Genomic DNA, 19755 nt, shown 5'->3' with positions numbered 1-19755 from the left:
TGCTTAAATTATTGTATGAGTTAAATACCTAGAAAGATAGGCCACTTCTCTTAAGTACTTTTTTGAAATATTCTTGTTATTGCCAACACTTAACAAAATTCCTTCCACATACCTCTTACCCCCACAAATGCTGTTGGGGTTAGAGGTGACCTACAATTTTTATGTGATGTACAATTTTGCAATTTTAAAAACTCTGAATATCTGTGAAAAATGTGATACACATGAGTTTTAAACATGTTTTCTATACAAAGTAATTGTAATTGCTTTCCAACTCTTTTAATCTCTGATTGTACCAGTATTGCCATGAGCTTATTTCAAGAGTAGAGATGTAAGAGGAAATATTAGTGCATTTTCTTGAACCTAATTTCCTATATTACATAAGTGATTGCAAAACATAAAAGTATATTTCTTCAATTTTTTCAATTATCTATTATAATTATCAATTATAATTCTAGCATCTATATATTTTTTGAGATGAACTTTTTCTATTCTGAATTAGTGAATGTGCTAGAACGTCTCTTTAAGTGGTAACTCCCCAAACTTGGCATCTTTATTAGTTTACATATTTCTAAACTAAGCTGGGAACTACCTTTTTTTTCATTGCATTGCTTTGGTGCTTTCTAGTATGTGGTTACAGCATATTTTTATAGCATTCTTAGGTCTCCTGATTCAGTCTTAGACATGTTTTCTAGCGACAGACTCAGTTATCCTCTGAAAAAAACAGTTTTGAGGGTAGTGGGAGGGGAGTTGTCCTGGATGACAGTTCAATCCAGGGTGGGCTTTTTGCTACAATGTTTTTCATGTGTGAATATCTACTTATTTAAAAAAAAAAAAGCTTCAGACTGAGATCTGTTTACTTGCTCATTTGTTTCTTAAGAAAGGTTTGGGGGATAATAACTTCTTCAGAGTAAAGTCATGATTCACCACAAAACAATATCAATACATTGTATTTCCCTTTAAAAAGAAGTGATCAGTATATTAGTCTCTGTATTTGGAAGTTTGATAGAAACATTTGCCGTATCACACAACAGAAATTTAAGCATGAGCCCTCAAGTGCTAGTTAGTTAATAACAATCCAACAAACTCAAACAATTGAGATAAACCTTGCATAGGTAAAAACACAGATTCTTGAGTCAAACAGACCTGCCTTTCAGTTGTAATCCTGTATTTACATGCCTGTAACTGTGAACCACTTACCTCAAATCTGTTATTCTTAATTCTATTATCTTTAAAATGTGGATAACAGCAGCATACTGAATTCAATTCAACAGTATCTATTGAATTCAATTATTGGAGTAATAAATGACAATTTATGTGAAGCAGTTTGAACAATGCCTGATACAGAGTAAAAGCTCACAAATTGGTAGTTAAAAACAAGATGAGGTAAAGTTGTATATATTTCCCATGGCTAAAATTTCAACACCAAAAAACATAAATATGAATGTTAAGTATTCTATATTAAATTAAGCATGAAATAGTTTAAGTAGAAAATGTCACAGAATGCTATCACATTCACCAAAAGTAATTTTTTTACTACAAACGAAAACAGCAACAACAAAAAAAACAAAACCCAAAAACAAAAAAACAAAAACAAAAACAACAAAAACTCACACCATAAGTTAAATATGCATTTACAACTTAAATTTCAATAAGCATTTAAAGTTCTACAGAACTGTCTGTTTGAAGGAAAAGAAGGCTCTATTCTCTGTTTTAACTTAATTTCTAAGAGGAGTTGTTCTTGTGCTTTGGCGAGTTGAAGGAGCTTTGAAAGTTAAGGATAAAGCACAAATATTTAAGACAAAGAAAAAATTTGCAGGTAATTGCAGACTCTATTAAAGCCTTAATTAAAGGGCACTAGGAAAGCGAATTAGCACATCTGAGATTTTAATCAAACTGCTATTTCAACCAATTTATTAATTGACTCCAGGATTAGGCTGTAATGTGCACTGTTAAGATTATGTTCGTGATCTGAAAACCCTACGACTATATCTCACTATTCTTATCTCAGGAATAACCGAGTGGAAATATGCATTTAAAAGGGATCTCCTAGTTTTATTAAGGATGCTTGTAGATCTTGCAAGAGCATTGATCATTCTATGCCTACAATAGCTAAACCTATATATATATATATATATATATATATATATATATATATATATACACACACACGCACACACACACACACACATATATACATACATATATATATATATATATATATATATATATATAATATTTGGATTTCAACATTCACTTGTTGAGTGACTGAATGCTTACAGATATTTAGATTCATCTAAAGACAAAAGACATTCTTGACTTAAAATATAGTTCAAACAAGAGTTATAGCAGTCTATAATACAACATAGAGCCTATAGTTAACAATACAGTATGGTGAATTTCAAAATTTGTTAAAAGATTTCATGTTAAGTTTTCTTACTAGAAAAATTAAATAGCAAAGTGACATAAAGAAATGGTGGAAAGGATGGATATGTTTATTACTTTGATTGTCCTTACGGTATCATGGGTGTATTCATATGTCCAGACACATCAAATTGTATACATTAAATATGTGTAGTTTTTTTCTGTGTGCATGTCAATCATATCTCAACAAAACTATTAAAAAATATTAAAAGAAGGTACTTCTGCATTCTTGGCAGGAATAGAAAAAACATATTACATATATAAAAATAAAATTCATTTTTAAATATCTTAAAGATAATTGTAGTAAAACCAAAAGGCATTTTCAAACTACATGCAACAATCCTATAAATTCCAATCTCAATATAGGACCTTGTCTTCATCTGTTTGGGCTACTATAACAAAATACAATGCATCAAATCACTTATCAACAGTACACACTTTTTCTTACAGTTCTGTAGGCCGCAAAGTCCAAGATCAAGTCACTGGCAGATTCAGTGTCTGGTGAAGGCTTCTTCCTATCTGTCCCTCTTTTAGTGATAACCTCATGTGGCAGAAAGGATGAAGGATCTTGCTGGAGTCTCTTTTATAAAGGCACTAATCCCATTCATCCTTATGATGACTCTTCCCTCATGACCTAATCACCTTTGAGAAGTGTCACTTCGGGGTACCATCACTTTGAAGATTAGGTCACAACATAGAAATTTTGAGAGGACACAAACATTCAATCTATAGTGGGCCTAACTTATCCTGAAGTCTTCAATCAGTAGATTACCCTACTGTATTTTCTGACATACAATAAAAGTGAAGAAACACAACTTCACATAGTCTTCTATATATACATGTATATACATGGACATGTATATATTACAGAGTGAAAGGGACTCCCTTCTACTGTAAAAAGGTTATGTGTTACTCTGCTTGAAGCCAAAGGGAGCAAACTGAAATCCCTTATAATTTTTTTTTCCTCAGGTGATTTTTAACACCTGCTTATGTTCTTACCTCACTAGATAAACAAGAAAATACTCCTTTACTTTAAATATAGTGTTTTTGAATTCATGATGCATTTTAAAGTGTTTGGAAAACACAAGCAAAAGGCAATTGTAAATTTTCCAGTGGCTAGGCATTTTCAGCTTTAACAACAAGAGCAGCACCAACTCGGAAGTCTCTAGTTGTTAGTGAGATTAACCAGCAGGGCCTGTTGTAAGAACAGATTTAATTTTTTTTTCATATAGCAGTGATTAAACATAAAGATTTTGACATTGTCAAACAAGTGTATTAATCATGCCTCTTTGTTTTTTGTATTTCTGAAGCTTTGACATCAGGGGCCTTACTGTCCAGGACAGACTGCTTCCCTCAGGGCTAGCCAATTCCTAGAGATAGTAAAGGATTCACCTGTAAGAGTGTCTTTCTTTCTTTCCTTTCTTTCTTTCTTCCTTTCTTCCTTTCTTCCTTTCTTTCTTTCTTTCTTTCTTTCTTTCTTTCTTTCTTTCTTTCTTTCTTTCTTTCTTAATGTTTATTTTTAAGAGAGAGAGAGAGCGAGCGTGAGCACGAGTGAGCAGAGAGGGAGAGACAAGATCTGAAGCAAGCCCTGTGCTGACAGTGGAGAGCCCAAAGTGGGGCTCAAACTCATGAACCTTGGGATCATGACCTGAGCTAAGTCAGATGTTTAACCAACTGAGCCACCCAGGTGCCCTTGCAAGGGTGTCTTTCATATGTAAACTGACAAATCCAGCTCTTTTATCACTCTCCAGGACTCTTACCTTCCAGGCTACTATTCACCTGCCCCTAATCACTCAGAGCCAGATACCAGACAATCAGAGAGAGCTGCTATACTCCAGAGCCCACTGAAGGTACTAACTAGCCCATCATAAACTTGCTTTCCTGTGTTGTCCATTCCTTCATATGGAAACCACAGTAAAGGTTCTTGTCCATGCTTTCCTCCTGCTCCTTCTACCTCCTTACTGATCCTGGTGCTTCACCATGTGATACCTGCACATGTGTATGCCTCTTCCTCTTAGAAACTGTGAATAAAAAAACTATCTTTTCAGTGTCACTTGTCTCCTGATCTGTTGGCTTTGCCATGCCTAATTAATGAAAAAATCTAAAATTTAAAACAATGAGCATAAAATTCTTGTACCATTAAGAAAACAGACACATCTTCCCATTTCTAGGCATGGTGTGACTTCCTGGTCATACCTAATACTGAAGTAAAGAAAAAATGTTGCTTTAAGTAAATGTTTTTAATAGTTTCATGTTTTCCATCAATCCATCAAAGAGCTAGAACTCCTTCTACCAACAGAGTTAGTTTATGTATGCAGCAACAGCTTAAGTTGCACCTGCCAGAAGCAGTCTGATGAAAATACACCTCAATGTCCCATAATAACAATCTTTTTCAGGCTCTTACCTTAAGAATTAAAGGTTCTTTCACTTGCGCTCATAAGGAAAAATGGTTGAGGTACCCAGGACCAGTGAGTACTTGTGTATACATGTAGATTCTTTAATTCAACATTGCTACTGGAAAAATTACATATATGAAAACAACTTAAAGACTTCCTACCTGTCACAATTCTTTAACATTATAAAAAAAATTAACGTTTATTTATTTTTGAGACAGAGAGAGACAGACCATGAATGGGGGAGGGTCAGAGAGAGAGGGAGACACAGAATCTGAAACAGGCTCCAGGCTCTGAGCCATCAGCACAGAGCCTGATGCGGGGCTTGAACTCATGAACCACGAGATCATGACCTGAGCTGAAGTCAGACGCTTAACTGACTGAGCCACCCAGGCGCCCCTAATTCTTTAACATTAAAGTAAACATGCAATGTTTCATTTTCACTTTACTATTCTAAAAATCTCCCCCTTTCCACATCTAAGTCCATAGCCTTTCTGTTTTTTAACACTGCCCTTGGTCCAACCATATTCAGGTGCAGATTTCTAACAATGCAGGAGCAAAAATGATTTTCTCACTCTCAATGTGCCATCACACACCAGCATGACAAAATAGATAATTAAACTTAATATAGTAGACATCATGGGTTAGACTATTTTATTTATTATCTTTTCAATAGGTTTAAGTTCAAGAGCTGATTGACACTGGACAGTGGCTGACATTGATGGATATAAAAACTACCTATGGATTATTTTAAGTACTTTTATAGCCACCATTTCTCTTCAACATTAACTACTCTCTGCATGGCCATCCATTTCTATATTGTCAGTTAAATAAAGAAAACTGCATGTGGTTGAGTAGATCAATATTATTGACTTATCAAATAAGATTGATATGTCCATAATGAGTTTAAAAATGTTTTAAGACTAATATATTATGAAAATAATTGCCTATCATCATTACTGTGACTAAATAGCCCAATAATCATCAACCAACCACCTATTGATAGTGATGTGATAATTGCTCCTTCAATTTGACCATTTTTATCTTAACGATTAATCAATTTTTAAACGGTCTTAATTCAACTACCTCCATTTTTCTTGTTATAATCCTTCCCTTTCTATAAAGATCTTCGTGTTCCTCTAAACTGCTGCCATAGCTTTCTAGCTAGTCACTCTACCTGTATTCTCATGCTTTAATAAATCATTTTTTAGAGTGCTGCTGGAGAAATAGGGCTAAAATGAAGTGAGGAACAACTTTGTCCCATGCTCAATATTCTTCAGTGATTGTTATTACTTAATGGGTACTGTAGTAACTTCCTAACATGGCATAAGTGGCTTTGCAGAATCTATTGCTTGCATGTATTTTATACAATATGGTCCAACAATACTAGACTATTGCAATTTGCAAACATGGCATGCTACTTACATTTCTTGCATATACATTTGGTCCTTGAACAACTCAAGTCTGAACTTCAAGTGTCCATTTATACACAGATTTTTTTCAATAAATAGAGTACAGATCCATAAATGTATTTTTTCTTTCTTATGATTTTCTTAATAACATCTACTTTTCTCAAATTTACTTTATTGTGAGAATACAGTGTATAATACATATTAGATACAAAATATGTGTTAATTAACTCTTTATGTTATCTGTAAGGCTTCCAGTCAACAGGAGGTTATTAGTAGTAAAGTTTTGGAGGAGTCAAAAGTTATACATGATGTGGTCCCTGGGTGACTCAGTTGGGTGAGTAACTGACTTCAGCTCAGGTCATGATCTCATGGTTTGTGAGTTCAAGCCCCGCATCAGGCTCACTGTGGTCAGCGCAGAGCCTGCTTTGGATCTTCTGCCTCCCTCTCTCTCTGCCCCTCCCCTGCTTGTGTTCTTTCTCTCAAAAATAAACATTAAAAAAATTTATACATGAATTTTCATTTGTTTTGAGGGTGTTGGTGCCCCTAATCCCTGCATTATGCAAAGATCACCTGTATTATTTTTTTCCTTTTCACTAATTATTGACTCACAAGCCTTTCTGTGACATTTTTCATGACTTGTCTAGGCACACGTAGGGATGTTCTATAGTTCCTTTGCTACCAGTGCATACTGAAGTATAAGTATTAGTGTCATTTTTTTTCTTATATTGTGTACTTTTCTACTAGGCTATAATCTCTTTGAGTACAAAAAATATCATATATAGAAGGAGGGACCAAGATGGTGGGAGTAGCATGAAGTTTTTTGCCTCTCTCATCCCTGAAATGCAGTTAGATCAACACCAGACCATTTTGCACGCCTATAAAACTGATTTGAGAATTAACACAACAATATGCACAACTTGAACCACAGAATTCAGCAGGTACATGGCACAGAGAAGTGACCTGGGGAAAGAGAAGCCGTGGAGGGTAGGGAGCTGTTTTTACTTGTGGAGAGAGGATGGGAGAGTACAGAGGAGAGTACAGGAAAAGCACTCCGCAACTAAAGCAGCTGGAGAGAAACAAGAAGTGTGGAAACAGCTGCAAAGGACTGAACACATGACAAAATGCTCAACATCACTCATCCTCAGGGAAATACAAATTAAAACCACAATGAGATACCAACTTACACCTGTCAGAATGGCTAACATTAACAACTCAGGCAACAACAGATATTGGCGAGGACGCAGAGAAAGAGGATCTCTATTGCACTGCTGGTGAGAATGCAAACTGGTGTAACCACTCTAGATGGTTCCTCAAAAAATTAAAAATAAAACTACCCTAATGACCTAGCAACTGCACTACTAGGTATTTATCCAAGGGATACAGGTGTGCTGTTTCAAAGGGGCACACGCACCCCAATGTTTATAGCAGTGCTATTGACAATAGCCAAAGTATGAAGAGTGCCCAAAATCCATTGACGGATGAATGGATAAAGAAGATGTGGTGTGTGTGTGTGTGTGTGTGTGTGTGTGTGTGTGTGCATGTGTGTGTGTATGTATACACACACACACACGCACACACACACACACACACAATGGAGTATTACTCGGCAATAAAAAATAATGAAATCTTGCCATTTCCAATGTGGATGGAACTAGAGGGTATTACGCTAAGTGAAATTAGTCAGTCAGAGAAAGACACATATCATATGACTTCACTCGTATGAGAAATGTAAATACAAAACAGATGAACATAAAGGAAGGGAAGAAAAAATAATATAAGAACAAGGAGTGGGACAAAACATAAGAGACTCAAATACAGAGAACAAACTGAGAGTTGCTGGAGGGATTATGGGTGGGGAAATGGACTAAATGAGTAAGGGGCATTAAGGAAGACACTTGTTGGGATGAATCACATAAGGGATAGGGATATTACACATAGGGGAAGAATCACCAGAATCTATTCCTGAAATCATTATTGCTCTATATGCTAACTAACTTGGATGTAAATTAATAAATAAATAAGTTAATTAATTAAAAAAATAAAAAAAGAGTTGCATGCTCTACCAACTGGGCCAGTAAGTGCCCTAAAGCATGGTTATTTTTTATATGAGCAATTAGGCCTTTACAATTGCAGTATATCTCCTTTATCAACAGTGGGTCAAAGGAGGCAGGAGAAAAGTGTACTGGGCATCCTGTTCCAAGGGGCAGATCTGCGATGTAGAAGAACCAATGGTAATGCTTTCAGCCAAGGTGTTTGAAGAGGCTTTAACAAGTTTTGCCAATTGAATCCTAATAGTGTCTTTAGTGTGTTCAACTAACTCTAAGGTTTGAGAATGGTATACACAATGAAAAGGTTGTAAAACTGACCAAATAGCACAGACTTGTTAAAGCACCTGAATGGTATAATAGGTTCCCTAACCACTATAAAGTTTGAGAGGGGTTCCCAAGCAAAGTATAATCTTTTCCAACAGAAAAAGCATTGGCCTGTCTACAAGAGAAAGGTTTTGTCCAGTGAGAACACATACAAACCATGACTGAAACATATTTATTCAACATATTATGAAATATATTGAGAGGGGAAGTTGTATGAAATCCATTTGTGTGAAAGGTTTCCCTGGATTATACTTTGGACAGGTGGGACAAGTGAGGTAGCCACTTTTTGTGGCCTTTTTAACTTTTCCCCACAAATACTGGTTTGAGTGCTATCAGTTTGTCAGTAGATCAATGGTTCAGTGCATGTATAATAGTAAGTACTGGGAATTTTAGAATTTCTGGTAGGGCCTGATTGTTATTTGGTCCAAACCACAGTACTCTTTTATTAAGCCAACAATTGTTAAATTTCCAATTAAATTTTTCCCTCTCTGGGAGAATTTTTGGGTATCTCAGTCAATTTTTCCAAATTATCATTTTGGAAAACATGCCTTTAAACCATGACAGAGGTTTGACTATTGGCTTCCTTGAAAACATTTTTGATGGAAATATCAGCAAGGTTGATTACTTTGGCTTCCAAAGAGTTGAGTCTGAAATGCCCAGGAATCTTAATAATCGCCAGAGGAGCTGAAAAAGTATGGCATCCAAGGGGCATGTAGGTGGCTCAGTTGATTAAGTGTCCAACTCTTGATTTCAGCTCAGGTCATGATCTCACAGTTCATGAGTTTGAGCCCTGTGCCAGCCTCTGAGCTGACAGCGTAGAGCCTGCTTCAGATTTTCTGTCTCCCTCACTCTCTGCCCCTCCTCCACCCTCCCTCTCTCTCTTTAAAAAAATAAACATTAAAAAAAAGAAAATAGAATATATATGTCTTAGATACAGGCCCATGCATATTATGTGTTCTTATTTTACATAGTCATCTATTTCAAGTAGTTGAATGAATGAGTGGATATGGAACCCATGAGAATCATATAAGGACAATATTGGATAAAATTTTCCTTCATTTTAAGTCTGATAAACTGCTTTGTAGATAAATGTTAAGATACCACATGATCTTAACTTCTAAGTTCCTTAAAGGCAGAAACAATGTGCAATGACTCCCCCAAACCACTGCTAAACAAATCAATTGTTTCCATAAAGCTGTTTATATTTATGAGACTTAATGTAGTAAAGGTGAACACCACTTTGACTGAGTCTTATACTATTTTAGAACAGAAGGTCATGGGAGGATATTTATTATATATTAGGTCCCAGGGTGGCTGGGTTGACCTTAGGTGTATCTTGCAAGATGTGGAACTCATTAGACTTGGGCAGAGATTATGGCATAATAGTTTTGTATTGATAGGCACACAGAAATGAGGGTCCTGAAGTAGTTTTTGATGAGGAAGCTGTTTGCTTATAACTAATTTGTTTAATTGTTGCTTAATCACAGTATTACTTCACATACATATAAGAGTATATTTTAAATCTCAACATCGTTTAAATTAAAGGCTGAAATGACATTGGTTTTGATTTTTTATTACTTCTTATAATTTGTATCCCTAGTTTCTATCACAATACCTGTTCATGGAAAAAATTAAATATTTTACATGCTTAAATTTCTTCTAACTTGAAGAGTATAAGGCATAGGAATGTTCCCTGGATCACAAAGTTCATTTTATGAAGGCAGGATTGGCATAATACTAAGGTTTAAAATAAAAGGACACTGTCCAGGGGTGCCCGGGTGGCTCAGTTAGCTTAGCATCTGACTCTTGGTTTTGGTTCAGGTCATGATCACAAGGTTCATTAAGTTCAAGCCCTGCACCGGGGTCTGTGATTACAGTGCAGAGCCTGCTTGGGATTCTCTCTCTCTCTCTCTCTCTCTCTCTCTCTCTCTCTCTCTCTGCCTCTCCCCTACTTGTTCTCTCTGTCTCTCAAAACTAAATAAACTTAAAAAAAATGGCACTGTCCATAAAACCCATCAATTTCCCTGTTTAGTGTGCTCCCACACCTCTTATACCCCCCCTCTAGCATCTTTCCCATTTACCTTTATCCCAACTATGCCCCAACCGAACCTACCACTTCTGTGTGCACTCTACTCATCTTATAATAAGTCTCCACTGCAACTACACATTTTCATTGGAAAAATTCTGGAAATTTAGAAAAGTGTAATATAAAGTTGCTACAACCTTCTTTTCATTATTTACTTATTAATGTGAACCTTCCTAGAATTTGTCTTATGCACATACAAAGACAGGTCCTTGACTACCTGGACCAATTTGAAATATCCACATGTCAGCTCTCACAAGAAATGTTGGAGATTTTGCCATGTTCATTTTGATTACTTAACCATCGTATTTGTGCACTGCATTTTCAAACATTCAAACAGAATCCAATTAAATTCAACAAGAATTATCATGCATCATCCATGTGGAAAACAATTTGTTATATTCCAAGGGAGTTAACATAAAAAAAATTCATTTCTTTCAAAGGTTACTAAAACGTGCAGGGCCTTACCATCTAGCAGAGAAGGCATCTATTTATATAATTAAAAGAAATGTTAAACAGAATAAAATAGACACTAAATTGTTGCATATGTGTTGTAAGAGCTTAATGGAGAAAAATGTACTTCTGGTGAAGCCTGCCTCAGACTATAATTTTGAACATCATTTCTAACTTCAACTTCACTTTTCCTCACCTTTTCATTTCTTTTCATCAACTGATATGCATATATACATACGAATAGAAGATACTTTCCTATCTGAATGTACTTTAAAACACTTATATTCTATCTCTTTCCTCTGCCAGAGAACCATAACTACAGAAATGTTCCTGAAATTTAGTCCTAAAAGACAGCTAGGAGTTGATCTCAGAAAATAAAGAATTGTTATTCTTACCCAAAGCTGGCATGTAATTTTTCCTTATGGTCCCTCCTTAGTGGGCTACACAACTGATGAGTTGTACAATGAGGACTTGTAATTGGTCATTTCAACTAAAATTTGGCTGGTCATTCTTTTTGCTGCTATGGCATTCAGATCAAGCTTCCTCTCATTAAAGCCAAATATCTAACTCACTACCTGCTCCCCCAAATGCTCACTGGCAATTACAACCATTATGCCCTATATATCAAGTAGCCAAATGGGAATGTGTTTAATAGTTTATGTTTAAAATATGGTTATCTATTTTAAGTGATCAATTAAAAATGATTATAATTTTTTAACCATCTTCCCCATTAGGAGATGCAATCTATGTCACCAACCTTGAATCAGGGTGGTGACTGCTACAACCAATAGAAGATGTTGAAAGTGATAGCTGGGCCTCATAAGGCTAAGTCGTTGAAAATCATGCAGCCCCTCCCTGCCTGAGTCTCTTGGACTATCATTTTCTAGACACTCACTCTCAGATCCCAGTGGCTAGGCTATGTTATAAGAATCCCAAGTTCAAGAGAAGATGACAAGTATAGCTGTTCCATTTGAAAATTTCAGTTGGGGTACCTATGTGGCTCAGTTGGTTAAGCATCCAGCTTTGGCTCAGGTTATCATCTCATGGCTCATTGGTTCAGGCCGTACATCGGGCTCTGTGCTGGCAACTCAGATTCTGTGTCTCCCTCTCTCACTGTCCCTTTCCTGCTCACACTCTGTCTCTATCTCTCTCTCAAAAATAAGTAGTAAAATCATTACAAAAAAAAGAAAGAAAGAAAATAAAATTTCATCTAAGCCCAGGCTTTGAGTTATGACAGGCATCAGTCATGGGAGAAAAAACGCTTCCCAAATAATTCCAGCCTCTAGAGTTTCAAGCTACCTTCAGGTATCAGGATTTCCTTTTTGAGACCCCTGACATCCTTGAGCATCAATTGATGCCTGCTATTCCCTGTGTAAATTCCTGACTAGTGAAGTCCAAGAGCAGAACAAAATGGTTGTTGTTTAGGCCACTAATTTTGAAGTGGTACTGTTTAATAAATAGCAGTAGGTAACTAGAAAAAAAAAGCTTATTAAATCATGAAGTAAATTTGAGTTTGGTTGTAGGTTGAGGCAAAAAAACAAAAAAAACAAAAACAAAAAAACAAAAACAAAAACAATACACTTATAAGGAAAGAATTAATAACAGAACAGGGATGGTGAACAGTAAGATTCTAGGGTCTACCAGAATAGTGGAGAAGAATGGGAAGAGAGAAAAAGCTGGCAATCAGGCCTCTCAAGCTCTATCGATGGCTGCCAGAAGAAATTCAGGATAAATCTGTGATCAGCAAGAGTAGAAAATTTATGCACAGCATGTACTTATTGAGTGACTATTACGTTCCACATACAAATTATACCACACACACACACACACACACACACACCTGCATTTCAATTTTTGTCACCCACCTTAATATTCTTTATTCTCATGTTCTAACACTTTCTTGACAATCCTTTGCACATCTGAAAAATCTTTTCAGAAGACAGCTTTTATAATTGCTATTCAAGACATTGTTGCATTTGATTTTTTTTAAATTATAGTTAATGATGCTTAGTTTCATCATCCACTCATTGCTCCTTTCTCACAGACAGAATTAAATCTGACTGCTGGTAGTTTACAAAGAATATTTGAGAAATGTGGCAAAATCTTGCAGTCAACCATCTGTTTGGGGAACTGTTTCTTTTCATAGAAAACACAGAGCTTATCAACAATAGAAACTCGTGATTCCTTACTAGAGGAGACTGCGAAGTGTCCAGCAAGATACAACTACTTGCTCTTCTAATACATCCCCAAAGTCAAGGAATAGAGCATTGTTGAGGGAGTACTTTAAAATATCTTCTAAACATTAAATCAAATTAATTTTCTAAGTCTTTATATCCATGTTGTCTTTTTGTAATGGATGGTAACATCATTATTGCAATTAAAATCTCTAGGTATTGAGATGAAAAATTATATTTATTATGCACAATATTCAATCCAATTAGCACATTTAGCAACAATGTAGATTTTTGAAAACATAAAATGAAAGAAATATATGTAAAGAAAAATGCAAGATAATTTATAGCCTTCCTCTTTAATATTATCACATTAGTCTCCTACCATGTCTTTGATTGTATAATCTTTAATTTCCTCCCATTGGTGGACACTTTGGCTATTTTTGTTCCTTTGCTATTCCCTTCTCTTTGAGTAATGTTCTCATATTTTCCTCATTTCTGGAGATCTCACCATATAAAGAGATCACAGTTTCTTTTACTTGACTTTAAAGTATAGCAATTATTTGAGGATATTTTCTTAGACTTCTCTCCTTAAAATTATCCTTGTGAAAATCTCTATCCTTCCCCTACAATTCTGATTATCTTTCAATTAATGCTTGAAAAGTTTTATTACTTAATTTTATTTAGCTTCCTTATCAACAATTTAAAAAGAGAAACCATCTAAATTTCTAGCTCTGCTAGAAAAGCAGGGTCTACAATTGCAAGGGCACTGATGTCTCATAATTGAGTGGCAGCTATTACTTTTGGAAAGGCTCATTTTTCCAGTGTGCTCTATTCCCCACATCTTTATTGTTTTGAACATAGTCTGTTACTCTGTAGTTCCTGTAAGCATCTGAGTTTGCAAGTCCTTTTGTATTCCATATCTTGAAAGCAAAAGATCTAAGCTTGAATTTCCAGCTGGCAATTGCACAGCTTCATTCCAAGCAGCTTGCATTGATCCTTATACATAAAACTTTCCTAACCTGGTCTGGTAAAAATCCTCTCAGATACCAAGGCTGAAAGCTATGTACTTTTTCTTTCTTTTCTTTTCTTTTCTTTTCTTTTCTTTTCTTTTCTTTTCTTTTCTTTTCTTTTCTTTTCTTTTTTCTTTCTTTCTTCTTTCTCCTTTCTTTCTTTTCTTTCTTTCTTTCTTTCTTTCTTTCTTTCTTTCTTTCTTTCTTTCTTTCTTTCTTTCTTTCTATTTCTGTGTTCTCTCTCATTGGCATTGATTAACATGACAACAGGTCTTACAGATTCAGCTTCTATAATACATTCCCTCTGCCAGTCCCTCAATACCTCTTATCTAGGAACATTACAGACTACATTATCTTCCACAAAAGTTAATCCTATCTCCCCATTAGGTTAATCATCTAAATGTATAACTTTAAGCATATTACTATGTTGCTCAGAAAGCTTTCAGAAATTTTCAGGTGCCAACAAATTTTTGAAACTTTTCGACTTAGCATTCTAGGCCATTCAAAACAGGAACCAATGTATTCTTAGATCAGACCATTTTAGAATAAGCATGACCTTAATGATTTCTAGTTCAATTCCCTTTATGTGTAGCTGAGAAAACTAGATCTCGAAGGGCTAAGTGACTCATCCATAATTCAATAGATAGTTAGCTGAGCAATGATCAAAACTTAGCTCTCCAGAATAAGTTCTTAGGGCTACTTCCACACTCATCAACCAAACTACTTGTTTTAGCCAAAGACTGGTTCCTAGTCTCTATCCCATTCATTACTACCAACATCTGAACCAATGCTGTTGAGACTATCTCAAAGGTAATTCCCTCCTTGAAGGTTGGAGGGAAATGCTCATAGAGTGAGACCTCTCTGTATTTTTAAAATGCATTATAAATTGTAATTTTGCTACAGCATTCACCATGTTCCCTTTTACATTTCAGCAGCCCGCCCTATCTACTCTCGTCCAAGAGCATTGAAGTTCGAAGAAGACTACATTCTTGTAGCAGCTGGCACAGTGTCTTGAACATAACAATTTTAATTGTCAATGAATCACCAACCCAGCCTCCTTTCTCCCTCTCAACTTTATCTTCCTGTAAGAATGTCTGTTATGATCTACTAATCAGGATTTTTTCCCTTGCCCCAGGATGCTTCTCTTCCAAATGATTCCCAGGCATTTGTTTCTTTCACATTTGCAAATGCTAGGGTTATACTTTTGTTTTTGTTTTTCTTTAGCACATAACTTCCCTCCCTTTGGCCTTTACAAATGTAGATTAGGAACGTTAACTGCTTGTGTTTTCCGTACCATTAATGATTTGCAGATACTTATAAAACATCATCAGATGTCTGAAGAGCTATAGCCAATATAATTTGAGAATTTATATTCTCAAGAATTGCTCGTCCACACAGACCCAAAGCTCTGAAAGTCTACTAGGGTTGTGTGTGTGGAAAATCTATACTATGCCTCTGGCATCTGCTATTACATCCTAAGAAATAAGCAGTTTAATAGTTACTTGGCTTCATATCTACTACTAAGTAATTTTAATTTAGTCAAACTGTTCATTCCAGTTATAGCTGCATGCTGTGTTGTGAAATTTAATCAAATATTAATTTCAATTCAGGTCATAACACTTCTAGTTATCTCCTCATAATTAAAAAAAATTTAATTAATTGAAAAAGAAAGAGTGTACTTATGTCTAGAATTGCCTGTCTGCTACTTCTTTGTTTTGCTGAAAAATAAAATAATTAATGCTAAATGCAATAATGATCTGTCATATTTTTAGATCTACAAATATGGTTCAGAGTATTTCATATTTTTATTTAAGATGACTGAGGTTGATACAAATTAATCTTCTTTTAAATTTAACCTATGCTATCTTCTTGCTCTATGTATATGCAAAACCTTATTTGATCATTATATTTAAAATTGTCACAACTACCCATTACTTAACATTTAGAAATACTTAACTGTGGACTCATTTCATAAGCCAAGGTAAATATTGTAAAATATTGAAATGATTGCTTATTTGCTTCATGGTTTCTGTATCATTTTGCATTTCCTGCCAATGTCAGACCTTTTTAAATATACTTATATTTGAGAAGCCAAATCTCACTTCCTATCAGCTCTCTTACAAATACCCTGAAGGCAGGGGCTAAGTTCTATGCACAATGAGCACGATACCTTGAACTGAACAGGTGCTAAAGAAATATTTTTTGAGTTGTTATTGAACCCCAAGCTCTACCTTGTTTTTTAAATTTCAATTTCGTCTTCCTCTGAATTTTTTTATCACCTTAGAAATACACTTTTTCAAGGCACCTGGGTGGCTCAGTCGGTTAAGTGTCTGACTTCAGCTCAGGTCATGATCTCACAGTTCCTGAGTTAGAGCCCCACGTCAGGCTCTGTGCTGACAGCTCAGAGCCTGGAGCATACTTCAGATTCTGTGTCTCCCTCTCTCTCTGCCCCTCTACTCCTCACACACACTCTCTCTCTCTCTCAAAAAATAAATAAACATTTAAAAAATTAAAAAAAAAGAAATATACTTTTTCCCAAGCACATATGATATTGAATTGTTTAATAAGGAATAATAAGTATATAATTTTAGATCTTAGGAATATCATAATTGAGATGTACAGGCTAAATTATTCCAAATGTGTTGGATCACATTAGTATCTACACGACCTTAGTTCAATACACACCTATAATGTGCTTACATGGTAGCTGTAACTATAGGTCTAAGGGATCCACAGATGGGTAAGACATGGTCCTAATCGTGAGGAGCTCATGATACACAAGACAGATTTTTTGAGTGCTATCGTAGTCCATGTGAAAGGTGAGAACTTAAACTGGGAAGATGCGCAATGTTTATATGTTTTAGATTAGGAACAACAACAAAAATAGACAGGTATGAAAGCATTCAAAAACAACTCAAATTATTCTTTTTATATCCAGAGATTTCTGTTTATCTATGTATAAAAACTTTCTCCGTATGATCACTAATATTTTCAATAGGTAGTACACATCCAATAACCATATGCTGGTAAGTGAATGGAGTCTGAGTGATAAGTAAATGAGTTAAGTGTTACTATAGGGAATACATTTACACCTACCTCCATATGGAGACATTTCTTTTGATACTTCCCATTTATGTTAATAAGCACACTGAAGTACAGTCCATCTAATCCTGCTGTCTGCCAAACAGTCAGGATGTAATGCCCAGCAACTCCCTTTCTCTTTGTAATTATATTAAGAATTGATAATGTGGTTTCTTAATTCTATAATTCTTATTCCCTAAAATGACCAAAGGTTCATGTTCTTCCATCTAATGTGATTAAGCTAGAGAAATTGGAGTCTACTTTTGGTATGAGGCCATCATATTGTCCACTTAATGTAGGCATCCAAAAAAGCTCATTCTCCCAGTGTCTACATGGATTTTCCTGTTTTTCTCTCTTTTTTTAAATTTGTTAATGCTTATTTATTTTTGAGAGAGAGAGAGAGACTGAGCGCTAGCAGGGGAGGAGCAGAGAGAGACACACACACAGAATCCAAAGCAGGTTCCAGGCCCTAAGCTTTCAGGACAGCCTGATGCAGGGCTTGAACTCACAAGCTGTGAGATCATGACCTGAGCTGAAGTCCTACGCTCAACCACCTGAGCCACTCAGGGACCCCTGAAACTTCCTGTTTAACATCACTATCCATCTCCAGCCAACAGTAACTCCAGGTGCCAAATAAAACAATCACTGATTTGGCAGAGAATATGACATCAAATAACAAGTATAAGAAAGTTTCACTTATTAACTATATGTATGTGGGCTTTAATAACTTTAAAAATCATTATTAGTTTCTTAGTGTTCATTGTGTCATTGAAGTGAAATATATCGAGGTTTAATATTTACCTAGTGAGTCAACAATACTTCTTACAACGACAGTGGTAAGAGACACAAGTCATGTTTCCTTTCTTGAAGTTAGTTAACATGTAGTCATGAAGCAGTTTAAGATATATATCTGAAATTTAATTACTGATTATGCATTTTTAAATTTTATTATTAAATAACATATTTGATATTAATTCAAAATTATCTATCTATATCTGTATCTATATCTATCTATATAAATGTCTACACACACATGTCTATCTATATAAATGTCTATACACACAGATATATACTTAGTTCCAGCTCTCTGGAAATTGACCTTGGCTAGAGAGAGCTGACTTAACAAAGGCACTCTTCCTTCTCAGGAGCAGTAAATCTAATGACAGGTTGATACAGAACTCGATGCCTTCTATGCATCATGGTAAAACTCTGAAGGACTATTCAGAGTTCAAGGCTCCCTGTGGCTTTGGCTAAGACCTATGTTGAGACTGCATTGTCACCAACTCCTTTCTCTATCTAATATTTTTTCCTTCCTTTCTCTCATACAAGTGTTGATCCTAATAACTTGTAGTGGATAAGCTATCTTGATGAAGATGCTGATTATTCACTTCAAGTCCACGAAAAAGCATAAAGTGGGAGATGAATTCAGTCTAGTATGATGAAAAAAACCATAGAAGAGTGGGAACCTTTGTTTTGCATCTATTATTTAAAAAAAATAATGATTTTATTTTATTTTTGAGAGAGAGATAGAGTGTGAGCAGGGGAGGGACAGAGAGAGAGAGAGAGAGAGAGAGAGAGAGAGAGAGAGAGAGAGAGACACTGAATCTGAAGCAGGCTTCAGGCTCCGAGCTGTAGGCACAGGCACAGAGCATGATGCGGGGCTTGAAACCACAGACCGTGAGATCACGACCTGAACCAAAGTCAGACACCTAACTGACTGAACCACCCAGGCGCCCCTCAGCTATTATTTGAAAGAACTGAAATTGATTTCAGGGTTAACCATATATATTTTGAATATTATGATATGAGGACATAGAATAAATACTCTTAATTCAAATGATTGAGGAAAACCCTATTATATTAGTTATATTAATATTAACATTTATTGGAGATGAACCATTTATTCATTTTTATTTTTATTAAAAAAATTTTTTTAAGTTTATTTTTGAGAGAGAAAGAGACAAAGCGCTAGCAGGGAGCGGCAAAAAGAGACAGGGAGAGAGGGACATAGAACCCGAAGCAGGCTCTAGGCTCTGAGCTGTCAGCACAGAGCCTGGTGCAGGGCTCCAACCCACAAGCTGTGAGATTATGTCCTGAGCCGAAGTCAGATGGTTAACTGACTGAGCCACCCAACTGCCATGGAGATGACCTATTTAATTAAATACTATGGCATTTGCAGTATGGCACAGATAACAGAGTGCCCCAAATATTCTGTATGCTTCCATATATATTCTACCCTCCATTATAGTTCAATTGGGACAATGGATTAGTTCTATAATGGCCTGTGGGGAGAAGTGAAGTGTATCACTTCTGGTTTTAAGTACTGAAGAATGAACCTTCCACATTCTTTGTTCCC

The 19755-nt window shown here is 35.6% G+C and overlaps 1 long non-coding RNA gene across 9 annotated transcripts in view; it reads right to left on the bottom strand.

Moving 5' to 3' along the window:
* The window catches only part of LOC109502665, a 325020-nt gene that overhangs the window by 126138 nt on the left and 179127 nt on the right, over nucleotides 1-19755 (bottom strand). The window lies entirely within an intron of this gene.

This window comes from Felis catus, chromosome C1, assembly GCF_018350175.1.
Source record: "Felis catus isolate Fca126 chromosome C1, F.catus_Fca126_mat1.0, whole genome shotgun sequence".
Taxonomy (NCBI): domain Eukaryota; kingdom Metazoa; phylum Chordata; class Mammalia; order Carnivora; family Felidae; genus Felis; species Felis catus.
Note: the sequence above shows the minus strand (reverse complement) of the source record. Positions and strands in the feature narration are given on the sequence as shown.